General features: G+C 36.2%; 1 non-coding gene across 1 annotated transcript; it reads right to left on the reverse strand.

Annotated features, from left to right (window-relative positions):
• Nucleotides 1–4,113: 4,113 nt before the first annotated feature.
• Nucleotides 4,114–4,220, reverse strand: LOC113260687 (U6 spliceosomal RNA). The gene has a single exon (XR_003318064.1). It is a non-coding gene; the product is annotated as a U6 spliceosomal RNA (small nuclear RNA).
• Between the last annotated feature and the right edge of the window lie 8,340 nt (nucleotides 4,221–12,560).

The following is a 12,560-nucleotide window of genomic DNA, read 5'->3' on the forward strand; positions in this document are numbered from 1 at the left end:
TTCAGTATGCATATATACTTTGGTACCTTTAAATTTTTCACTAAGCCTACTCAAGGGATCTTTTCTTATAGATTGATGCTGTCTACTGGACTCTGAAATGATACCAGCTGCGTTGAGTTCTGATTTTAACTAATAGGCTCAATGTTAATGTCCCTCGAGCTTTTTGATTATAGCTGGAAATCTGTCCGTACATTTTGTGAAAGCCCACTTTTCCTTATTGTCCCCTAAGGATTCCTCAGTCACCTTTTTCAGTTTGTCAGCTGCTTTCTTTATTTTTATTTCTTATCTGTTTCCAAGTTATTCCCTTTAGCTATCTTGATTTCTTGTTCCTTTTTTTTTTTTTTCAAACTTTGATTGCTCCCCATCTTCCCATAATCAACTGGGTGGTTGTTTATCACTACTTACACATTCAGTCCCCCAAAGTGAAAGGAGTTAATGAGTACTTCAATTACGTCTGCTTGCTCCCCATTCCCTGACCTTCCCATTAATTTTGGTCTCCCAGTGTGTTTTTTATATTATAGTTTCATTTTGTACAATTTTGTTTTTCAGAATTTTAATATGTGAATCAGTTTGACTTTGAATTCACTTTTTATGGGCTATTTTGTGACCATCTTTACCAAACATTTTTGGGATCAGCCAATGCTGTACAGATAAAGATTGTTGAAATTGAACTCAGGAAAGGATTTCTATGGACATGGTATGAGTTGAAGAGATTATAATCCCAACAATCTAGGAGAAGCAATACAACATTTTGTTCAAATTTAGATTTTTTAATATAAAATGTCTCTCAAATCAAGCTCTTGCAATGCATACATCAGTTTAGAGTCTGGCTACTAGCCTGCTGCTTTTGTTGGCGGGATTATCTCTTTTTTTAAACTAATGGGTTGAATATAATGGGTGAGTTTAGTAGAGTTACCAATGCAAGAAAATTATTGAAACTAGGGTTTAAAAAATCTTTCTTGGGGGTGGTGATCATTTTATGAAGGGTACTTTCTTTGAAGGTTATGGACAGAGAACTGTTTCTTGCCCAGTGAGTATATGGAGTAGCTAACACTTTTATCTCATTGACAATAATAGGCATGGTTTATTGGCAAGCTTCCTCTTCCCCAGCATTCTAGAAGTCACCACTTACCACAGGGTTGAACTATGAGCACATTACCAGGGCCTGGCCAGTTAGTTGGGCCATTTCGATAGATTTAGAGATGGATGTGTGACCCAAACATGGCCAATAAGAGCTACACCAAAAATGTTTGCTGGAACTTTCAGGAAAAAGTACATCCTCTACGCTTTAGTTGCTAAATTTTAAGTTGGAACTCCTGGGAGCTCTTGTTGCCATCACATGGAGAGAACTCTGCCTAAGGACAAAACAGAATGAGGAAAGCAGAACCAAGAGCCAGAAAGAGAAAATTTACTGATGGCATTTTTGAAGCCCTAGGTCTTTCTAATGGAGTCTAAAGTTAATGCCTTTTAGACTTTTCAGTAATGTAAGACATTAAGGTGCCTTTTCATTTAAGCTAGTTTGGGTTGAGTTTTTCTCACTTACAACTAAAAGTGTACCAACTGAATCACTGATTAGCTAGAATTTTTTCTTTTAAATAATGTCTCCAAATTAGAATATTCATTTTAGTAGGGCAAAAAAGGCCCTTCTCTATGTTATTCAACATTCTATCTCTATCACATATTACAGTGACTGGCACAGAGATGTGCTTAATAAATATTTATGGAATGAATACATGATTAATTTAATTAGTTCAATTTAATTTAATATTTTAGTTCAAGTTGTTGGGCACTATTTTGTACAAGGCTTTTTCTTAGGAGCTGGTAAGATGATAAAAGGAATACAAGAGATAGAGTCCCTGTCTCAAGTTTATAATTTTGTGCAGGTAATGAGGTATAACAATAATTTAAGGCAGAATAAAAGAAGGGCTAAAGGGAATGAAAGTTGTACGTCAAAGACTAGCCAAGTCATCAAAGGGCTCTACAGTCAGATTGCCTGGATTTGAATCAATGCTGTGTACTCGTTAACTGAGTGATTTTGGGTACATTACTTAAACTCAGTTTTCTTATCTGTAAAATGGGGATAATATTTGTATGTTCTTTATAGATTTGTCATGAGGATAAATCAATACATTCTACTTTAAATGATTGAAATGTCTAAGATACATTGAGTATTCAGTAACTTTTAGTTATTTTTATTGCAGCAAGCAAAGATGGCTGCAACATGATTTAAATATTGAAAGAAGAGAGAATTGGAAATAATGTAACCCTTGGAAGCTGAATACTGATTATATCACAAGTCAATATCAGCTATTAACAAAACCATTCATATATGTGAAATACAAAATGATCCGGCAAAATCTTACTTTAGTGTTCTATCAGTTAGATTTATGCAATGGTGTATCTATTTTAGAGGAGAGGAGTTAAGACATGAATCCTTGGTAAATGTAAGAAAGAAAGGACCTCTACATTTTATTTTTAAGATTTTAATAAGAAACAATTTAATATTTTAAACCCAAAGTTCTAGTGAAAATGTTGTGTTCTTTTGTTTTGTTTTGTTTGTTTGTTTTTAGAGGGAGAGAATTGGGGGAAGCACCCCAACAATGTTGTTGTTTTTTTCTAGATATTCTGCAAGAGGAAAGGGAATAAAAAAGGATTTTCAAAGATAAGTATGTTTAATGGGCTGTTATAAGGTAGATATGCACAAGATGAACTGTTATATAGAGTTAGATAGAGATGGGCTTCTAGATTCATTGATATACAATGCATACACCTTATAAAATTTGATTAAAGTTTTCAAAGTTTCATTCAGAAATAAATATCCTTCTATGTTGTGAAATGATTTTTATAAATACTTTTATCGTTTTTTACTTTAATCTGCATTTCATAGTAATAAGTAGTAATTTCCTGAGGGTCTCTGGGTATAAAGGAAAATGGAGGCCCATTAATGGAAAAAAAAAAAAGTAACTTGAAATATGCTTAATACTGCTGGTCTACATATTTCAGAAACATGGGGGTCATTTCCACTTAATTCAGGGGTCTTATGGAGAGAATGAAACAGCATGGTATGGTAAACAACAGGCGCTCTGAAAATCTTCATGAAAATAGTTTTAAATTGTGTAACCTTGGGCTATAATAGCCTTTCTGAGCCCCAAATTCCCCAGGAGTAGAAAGAAGATCACATTAACTTCATAGTGTTTTTGTGGGGCTTAGAGATAATATTTATAGGGTGACACTCATGGTTTTTGGCATGTGATAGGTGATTAATGTATGATAGCTATTCTTAGAAATTATATATTATCTCCAGTTATTAATAACAGAAATACATCAATGGGATTTTATATAATAATGGAGAATATAAACATATCAAAACAAAAATAAAAGAATGGATGACTGCTGGAAATTCCTAGGCAGAAAGATGTGAATAAGCAAAAGCATAGAGACAAGAGCTACACAACACATTGCGAGGTTTCAGTAGATGTTGATGCGTCTTAGCTGATGTCATTGTGATGAATAGGCATGTTCAGCATTGTGGCTTGACTTTTTCATTGTTCCAGCCTGCTCCAAAGGTAAAAGGATGGAGAGTTTCCAGACAAAGATTATGACAGTGAAATAGGTATCTTCCACTTTCTCTTCTCAGGCTGTATGCCTTTTTTATTTTGCCTATAGAATAAATAGAAGGCTGGTTTCTTCTAGGAACCTGAATTCCTGTCTTAGCATTCTCTGTCCCACTTCCTGCTCTTATTTCTAGAGCCTTTTCTGGCCTCCTCTGGCCTCCTGTCCTGACCTTCCACCTTGCTCAATTTCCCTCCAATGGGAAATTGTTTAATGAAACATTTGTTTAATGTTTCATTTGTTGGATGAAAAGTTCTCTCACCTTCTCAAAACTGTGTTCCTTAGGGGCAGTCTTAATCCATCTCACACCTTGGAAGGAACAAAGCCCTCCTCGAGAATTATAAAATATGGGATGTCAAAAGCAGGTACTTTCTGGCCTTAAGGACTCTTCATTGTCTTAAATTGAAACAGATAAAATCCCCAGATTTATATTTTAACATATATAATTTTATCCACTGGCCCTGGGTTATCCTTAAAAGTCATAATTTTCCTTCTTTTTCTTTTTTAATGGAACACTTAATGAATTTGTGTGTTATCTGTGTGTAGGGTCCATGCTAATCTTCTCTGTACCAGTCTAATTTTAGTATATATGCTGCTGAAGTGAGCCTCCTCTTTTCTTTTCCCTTCCCTTTCCTGTCCTTCCTTTTCTTTCTTTTTTTTTTTTTTACATTTTTTTTTTCTTTTCTTAGAAGGGAATCTCCCACTTATATATGGTCTATTTGCAATAGTTTAAAACTCCTTTTTACTTTAAGCAGATACACATTTTCCCCCCTTTGTTTTCTTCTTTGTTCCCTGGAAAATGTCTTGCAAAGCAAGTCCAGCGTATAAAAAAGAACAATCAAAGCCGCTCTTGTTGAGGGTACGTGGGTCCAGACCTCTGACTGGTCTTTCATCCCCATTATTTCTGTAGTCCCTATTCCAGTAGCTCCAAGGAGCCCCAGGCCCGGGGAAACACATTTGAAAACACTTGGGTTAGCGAAATGAGTTATTAACTGGAACTCTGAAGACTCAAGTTTTAGCTTTAGTTCTAACATTAAATTTGCATGTGTCACTGATAGGGTTAATTGTTTTATCTGTAAGACAAAGGTTCAGAACAGTGATTCTCAATTTTGGCTGTATTTAGACTCACCTGGGGAGCTTTTAAAAATCCTGATGCTTAGGCCTCACTCTCTACTCTATAGCCAAATTAGAATCTCTGGGGCGTGACCCGGGCAACAGGCATTTTTTAAAGCTCCCTCGGTGATTCCAATTTGCAACCAAGTTTCAAAACCTCCAAAGGATTTTTGAGCAATGATGTTTCACAAGTCTATGGGGCTGTGGAGCTTGTTTTGGTAGATGTAGTTAAAATGTGCAGTCTATTCATGGATAGATAGTGCTCAGTGAGGAGCTGGGATGAAGGTGGGCATAAAGATGGGAAAGTAGGAAAAAAGTTTTTTGATTATTTTAATAGCTCAGTGTGTTGGGCAAAATACTTAACTTTGTTATATCCCTGATGGGAGTGATTTTAACTTCCTGTAAAATGATGCTCTCCACTGAGAAATCATATTTAAATGCAACGTTATTATTTTTATACCAATACCAAACCATTTGCTAATATGATCAGTCAAGAATTACACCTAAGTATTTTATTCACAAAGGAAATAGAAAAGGCAGATTGACTACTGAAATGTAAAATATGGTTAATATTCCTCAGTTGGTGGTATAGATTAAAGATAGATTGAAGCAACATGTTGATAACAATGGAAATCTCTGATGCTGAGATGCTGTGTTAAAAGTGTGCCCAACAAAAAGGCAAAGAAAAAAAAACCCAGGATTTATCTATGAGCTTCTTTTAAGTTATGAAAAACTATTCTTTCAACTGAGTTTTGAAATTAGGAAAAAAAAATTCACAGTATTGGTAAGCCATTGATCCTAAAAAATATACAAATTGGATGACAATATCTAGGCTATAATCTCCGAAGTAAAAGGACTTTATTATGATTGGATAAATTACAATGAATACCAAATAGTTTAAAAATGACAGCACAGTTAGAGCAAAATGATTGATATTACATATGTTAGATGTATAACTAAACAGAAATGCCTTTTCATTTTCTTATAACCAGAGCCATTTACATATTATGTCTCACATTTGTGCTGCTAATAGGTGTTCAAGAATCGTGTGCTTTGATCTCCCCTTTTAACAGAGTAGCTCTTTTCTGGAAGTTGGTGACCTTTAAATAAAAGAAAAAGTGCGGTTATCACTTATAGCAGGGTGATATATTAATAATTTTATACCTTGTTCTTAGGCTTTTTGCTGGAATAGATTTATCAACAACAGAATAAAAAAAAATAATTTTACACATTTTCTGGCTGAAAGTTCAGCCAGCGCTTAGTGTATTTGTGTTCTAGCTCTCCTTACCCTAGGGAAAAGTTTACATAGCTTTCTTTTTATGTGGAAGTGTCCCCAAAGGTTGGACAATAAGCCCCAACATTGACTTGACGGATGAGGAGAAAGTCCATGGAGACAATTTGACAACATGGCACAGAGCCAGTAGCAGCCTTGGCCACCTCTGAATGAGCTCTGTTAACAAGGACAGTGACTACTTTTAGCAGTGGCCATGAATGACCCCTGATTGAGAATTTGCTCTATTTTTCTTGGACTTTGAAGTTCTGATGTCTTGATACAATATAAAATGAATGAATGAGTGAGAAGAATGGGGTTGAGGGGACTGGAGGAAGGAGGAGGGAGGAGAAAAGGAGAAAAGGCACGCAGGGGAGTGGAATGCAGTGAAACACAAAAAATTATTGATGTTGGTCTTTTCACCAAATTTGGTCAGTGGAGATTGGGAGCTAAATATAATTTGATTTAGATAAGTTAAAAGCATGTAACATTTCCCATACTTTATGTGTTACATAGCACAATTCTTAATTGTCACATGCCTTTGCAAATGTAAATTGGTACAAATAAAGCTCCAATTTTGAGTGAGTTATCTTTTTTTGGAGAATAAATCTTAAAGCACCTCCATGAAGTATTCTTAGTTTGCCCAGTTCCACGGTGATCCCTTTCAACTCTGAACTTACTTGTTGTCAATACCATCCATTTCATGACTTATTCATACACTGTTTTGTGGGTTTTTTGTTTGTTTGTCTCATCATTTAACCCACATTTAATTAACATATGTGGATTTTAAGCTTCTACTGTGATAGCAACTGCCTAAAAAAAAAGTTGAACAAGTGAAAATGAGAGCATTGCTTTAGATTGTGTTGTCTAAGAGCAGGAACTAACAATACCATTTATCAATGTGTTTTCCACAATCAGTACAGTACAGACACATGGAAAGTACTTAGGACTTATTTGTTGAATGGCTTCATCAATAGATGATAGACTAATACAGAATGAAGACACAGATGCACATATCCACTTGAAAAGTTGCTTCGTTCATATTTCAGGAAAGATGGGTCTGTTACACGTAGATATGAATTGCTAATCCAGCACAATATGTACTTTTTGCTACTATATTTAGACAACCAGTCTGAATAATGTCGATAATAAGGGAACTTTGCTCAGACCTCACAAATGATAAGGCCACTTCTTAATTTTTTAACCAAGTGCCATATTTTGTATTTGTTGATTATTTTCTTTTCTGCAAAAATGAAGATAGCAATTCCCCCACCAATACACTCCATTTTCTCTCAAGCTCCAGCTCTTAAGCTCTGTCCTTCCTCTCTAAGAGGTTATATCCTGAGTTGTCCCAAACCATCCTATCATTCCACCTCATTTTATCTCCTGAGGATCTGAGAAATGAAATCTAGAGGTTCTTTTGGTGGAAAAAAAATGTTAGAAACTTCCTGTATGGTATTTCTGTGACAGTTTAATTTTTTGGCAATCCTCCCATTGAGATATGGCGTCTCTGTCCACTCCCCTTGTACCTTGGTAGGCTAGTGACTGCTAAAACCGAGAAAATGTGGCAGAAGTGATACTCTATGGCTTGTGAGACCAGCCCATAAAAGGCCTTGGGTGTTCTGACTTACTTGTTGGAACAATGAGATAGCATGTAGGAAGCCTGACTATGCTGAGGGCCCAGGCTAGAGAGGCCATGCATACATGTGCTCAGCTAATCACTTCACCTGAGGCCAGCTTTGCAGCCATCCATTCCAAGGTGCTGCATGTGTGTGTGAAGACACCACCTTGAAAGTGGGTCTCTAGCCTCAGCTGTCCTAGCTCTAGCTATTTGAATCACTCACAGCTGAGGCCCAAAATATCAAAGAGCAGAAACAAGCTGTACTCTGAATTTTTGACTCATAGTCTCTGTGAGCATAATAAAAATGCTTGTTTTATGCTATCAAGTTTTGGGGTGATTTTTGCATGTGAGAATAGTAACTGGAACAATTTCAAGACCGGATTTTGTACACTGAAGGACAGATTTTAAAAAATTACAGTCAAACAATGATTGCATTTTTCCTTTTATAAGTAATATTTCTTTCTTGGGGCATCTGGGTAGCTCAGTCAGTTACGTATTAAGTGTCTGACTCTTGATTTCTGCTCAGGTCATGATCTCAGGGTTGTGAGATCAAGGCCCATGGTGGGCTTTGTGCTGGGTGTGGAGCCTGCTTAAGGTTCTCTCTCTTCCTCTCTCACTGCCCCTCCCCCTCCCTCTCTAAAAAAAGTTGTAACATACCATTTTAAATTTAATCTGGGAAACTTCAAATTTTCTTATATTTTCTACTATTTTAAAGTTTGAAAATGATAACCTAGGTCTGGTATTATTAACTAGCATATTTATTTATTTATTTGAGAGAGAGAGAGAGAGAGCACGAGAGCAAGCAGGGGCAAGGGCAGAGGGAGAGAAATCCTCAAGCAGACTGCCTGCTGAGCACAGAGCCTGATGTGGGACTGAATCCCAGGACCCTGAGATCATGACCTGAACTGAAATCAAGAGTCAGATGTTCAACCAACTGAGCCACCCAGGTGCCCCTGAAATAGGTGTATTTCATACTAAGGTAATTTAAATTTGTCTTTAGTTGTATTATTTAACTCTCTTGATATTTCAAGTAATAACAGAAGAGGGCGCAAGCATGAGTATAAAACAGTTGAGAGTTCCAGGACCAGGTAGAGCAGGAAATTGACAACTTTGGACAGTGAGGTACCAGCTTGGGATCCTGGTCTGGTTGGGGAGTGGGTAGAATCTGGTCAACCAAGTTTCCAGTTATTTCATTTTTGACAGTGAAATTGATATTACTGCTTAGGTGTGAGGGTTGAACTGTAGAATTCTCTGGATTGATTTGTCAAGTGGTATATACATTTTTAGAAAAGCAGCCCTTTAACAGCTACAAATCTTTAATAGAGTTGCTAGACCATCAACTGACATGTCAACACACCTTGAAAGAGGCTTCATCAAATGCAAAGGTAAAGTTCTGTCCGATGATATTAGCAGAGCAAAACAAACTCATAGGAAGAGGGAAATATTTTTTCTAAATATCCTGGTGTTATAAAACAGAGTTCTTCAAAAGTCCTTGAGAAGGTGTTTCAAGTAGGACGTCTGGGTGAATATGTAAGAGATTGAAAAGGAGATAAAGTAAATGAAAGCACTTCTCACAAGATTTAAATAGGGAGTGGTACAAATTCACAGTGAAGTTTCAGTTAATAACGTGGAAAAAACTCCCAAACTCTACTTACTTTAGGCTGAATCAACAATGGATTCCATGGGATGAGAGCACAGATGAGAAAGATAATACTTCATGGACTTGGGGAAATAAAACCTATGTTATTAATACTAACTTAAATTGGGCCAGAAACTTCTTTTATTAGATAGTTTCTGACAAAAAGTGTTCTATGGTCAAAGAAGCTCAGGAAACTTAGGTCAAAAAATATTAGAGATTTTTTTATTCTAAGATTTCTGGGGCTTTAATATACTAATATGTATTAGGAATCATTCTGATGTGCATCTATTGTACAATGTTTCCAAAGTTCACTTGAATATAGAATTTCCTTTTAAGGGAGAACCTCTTTGGGACTTGGTTTCCCAGGGGGCACTTTGGGAAACACTGATTTAGCCCTTCTGTTTAACAAAACCTTGTTTGACCTTTATTATGAGACTAGCGATACATGGTCTCTAGGCACCTCGTGGTTCCCCCTTTCTGTTTTCGTATCTCTAATTATCACAACTAGCTTAACTGGTGCTTGTGCCTTTCCCTGGCTTAAATCACTGACTTAATTTTTTTATTTTTTTCAACTTTATGAGACCAGGATCATTGCCTTTTGTAGAGGAGAAAAATAGGATGAAGAAAGGTGAGCAGACTCTCTCAATGTCGTGTGATATATGTTACTGTGTTAGAATTTGAAATTTATACTTTTTCCCTCTCTGCTGAGTGTTGCCTTCTAGATTTCTTATTTTTAAATTTAATTTATTTTTAATTCCAGTGTAGTTAACATACAGTGTTATATTTGTTTCAGATGTGCAATATAGTGATTCAACAGTTCCATATATTACTTAGTGCTCATCAAGATAAGTGCACTCTTAATTCCTTTCACCTATTTCACCCATATCTCACCCATCTCCCCTCTGGTAAGCAACCATCTGTTTGTTCTCTATAATTAAGAGTCTATTTTGTGGTTTGTCTCTTTTTTAAATTTTTCCTTTGCTCCTTTGTTTTGTTAAATTCCACCAGAGTGAAGTCATATGATATTTGTCTGACTGACTTCACTTAGCATAATACCCTCTAATTCCATCCATGTCATTGTGAATGGCAAGATTTCATTATTTTTTATGGCTGAATAATATTCCATTGTGTATATATATGCCACGTCTTCTTTATCCATTTATCTATTGATGGATACTTGGTTTTCTTCCATAGTTTGGCTATTGTAAATAATGCTGCAATAAACATAGGGGTGCCTGTATCCCTTTGAATTAGTGTTTTCGTATTCTTTGGGTAAATACCCAGTAGTGTGATTACTGACTGGATTATATGGTAATTACATTTTTAATTTTTTGAGGGACCTCTACACTGTCTTCTGCAGTGGGTGCATAGGAACCCTCATGCACTTTTGGTGGGAACGCAGACTGGTGCAGCCACTGTTACCTTCCAGATTTAAAAAAAAAAAAAAGACAAAATTGTGTTTGGTTAATAAGTGAGTTCTGGCTTGGTTCTCTCAATGGGACTGTGGTTCGACATGAATTTTGAGAAAAAGGTCTGAAGTTTTTGATGAAAGTCTGTATATATCTAGAATATGGTCTACTTATTGGATACTGGAGATCATGCTAGCAAATAATAACAGAGAAAGAAAGGAAAACCTGTTTCCAATTTTGACTATAAAAAAGAAGACTTTTAAAATGTAGGAGTAGACTTTGCAAATTGAATAATCATGAAAAGGTGAATCCTAAAAATGAATACATTTTGAAGGATTTTAAAGATACTTGGTTTCAGATGCAGAATTATTCAAAAGATGATTAGAAATGAGCATGTGGACCTTGGGAGGAAGGACTGGCTGTAGATAGGCTAGTCATCTTCATAAAGGGGAAATTTGAAGATGAGGGAGCTATTGTTGTATTAATGGTTCTCAAGTAATGGTTCTCTCTCTCTCTCATGTTTCTCTATATTTTTCCACACTTTTATTGCTTTCTTTTTCTCTTGTATAAATTCATATTTGTGATTCAGATATCCAATTGTGGGACACAAATGGGATTATCTGGTTCTGTGGTCCATTTGTAGAGAGCTAGTGATTCTCTGGCAGAAACCTTCTTTGCTCTAGGTCTGATTTGACTGTGATCGTGGTAGTGGAGGTCTGTTTGTTTGCTTATTTTTCCAAAATCAAGCGTCATTATTTTATTCACATGCTTTCCTCCATTTAATGTTTTGAATTCCCTTAAATAGTTCTTTGCGTGTAGACAGGGCCTGTTAAGGTATGGAAGTAGATTGATCTGTCTGAAAACTGGCCGGTTTCCACAACAAATATACACCACATATCCCTAATTTGTGGAAATTATATGGTAAGAGCTAATGGCAGATGTCCTGATAACAAAGTTTTAAGGAGGACACCTAAGGGGAAGAAGAGAAACTTGAATTTTCTAAAATCAATCTTTGTGAAGAAAGAATGCAATAGCTTTTAGGAGCATCTCCTCCTGGGTTTGGTTATTTACTTTTACTTTTTTTTTTTTTAAGATTTTATTTATTTATTTGAAAGAGATAGAGACAGTCGCGAGAGAGGGAACACAAGCAGGGGGAGTGGGAGAGGAAGAAGCAGGCTCATAGCGGAGGAGCCTGATGTGGGGCTCGATCCCATAACGCGGGGATCACGCCCTGAGCTGAAGGCAGACGCTTAACCGCTGTGCCACCCAGGCGCCCCGGTTATTTACTTTTTTGTTCATGCTCTAGTGGAGTGAGCTCTTCACCATGGAAAACTCAGGCAATATATTATCTTCAAAACAAGCAAACCAAAGGTTAGCTCATCACTTCTTGCTCTTTCATGTTTAGGAGGATATTTTCCCTCGTGCAATTCCCTGGCAGTTATGTAGATTTTCTGTGAGTGAATAAAATATCTCGTATGAGATATTAACGTTTCTCTGGGAATAGGTGAGCATTAACTTAGATGAATGTGAATATTGTTAGAAACAAAAGTGAACCTTCCCTCCCTAGTGTAAAACTGTGCAAACTTAAAGAGAAAAATTCCAGTTTCTCAGAAATTAGATTGCTAGGTGGATTTTCTTCTTAGCACCTCTTGTTGTTGTTGTTGTTGTTGTTGTTTTCTTATTTACTTTCTGGCTTATGGGTTTACTCCCATCCTGTCTGCATGTATACAGGGAGGTAAGATACACGTTTACTGTTGCATTCTCAGTGTCTAAAATAGTATGAGGCACGTAGTAGGATTTCAGTAAATACTTGCTAAATGAATGAGTGGATTAATAAATAAACATGTATCTTCATTTTAAGGAGAAGAAATGGAGTCAGCTGAAGTTAAGTGATTT

Source organism: Ursus arctos, unplaced genomic scaffold (genome assembly GCF_023065955.2).
Source record: "Ursus arctos isolate Adak ecotype North America unplaced genomic scaffold, UrsArc2.0 scaffold_18, whole genome shotgun sequence".
Classification (NCBI taxonomy): Eukaryota; Metazoa; Chordata; class Mammalia; order Carnivora; family Ursidae; genus Ursus; species Ursus arctos.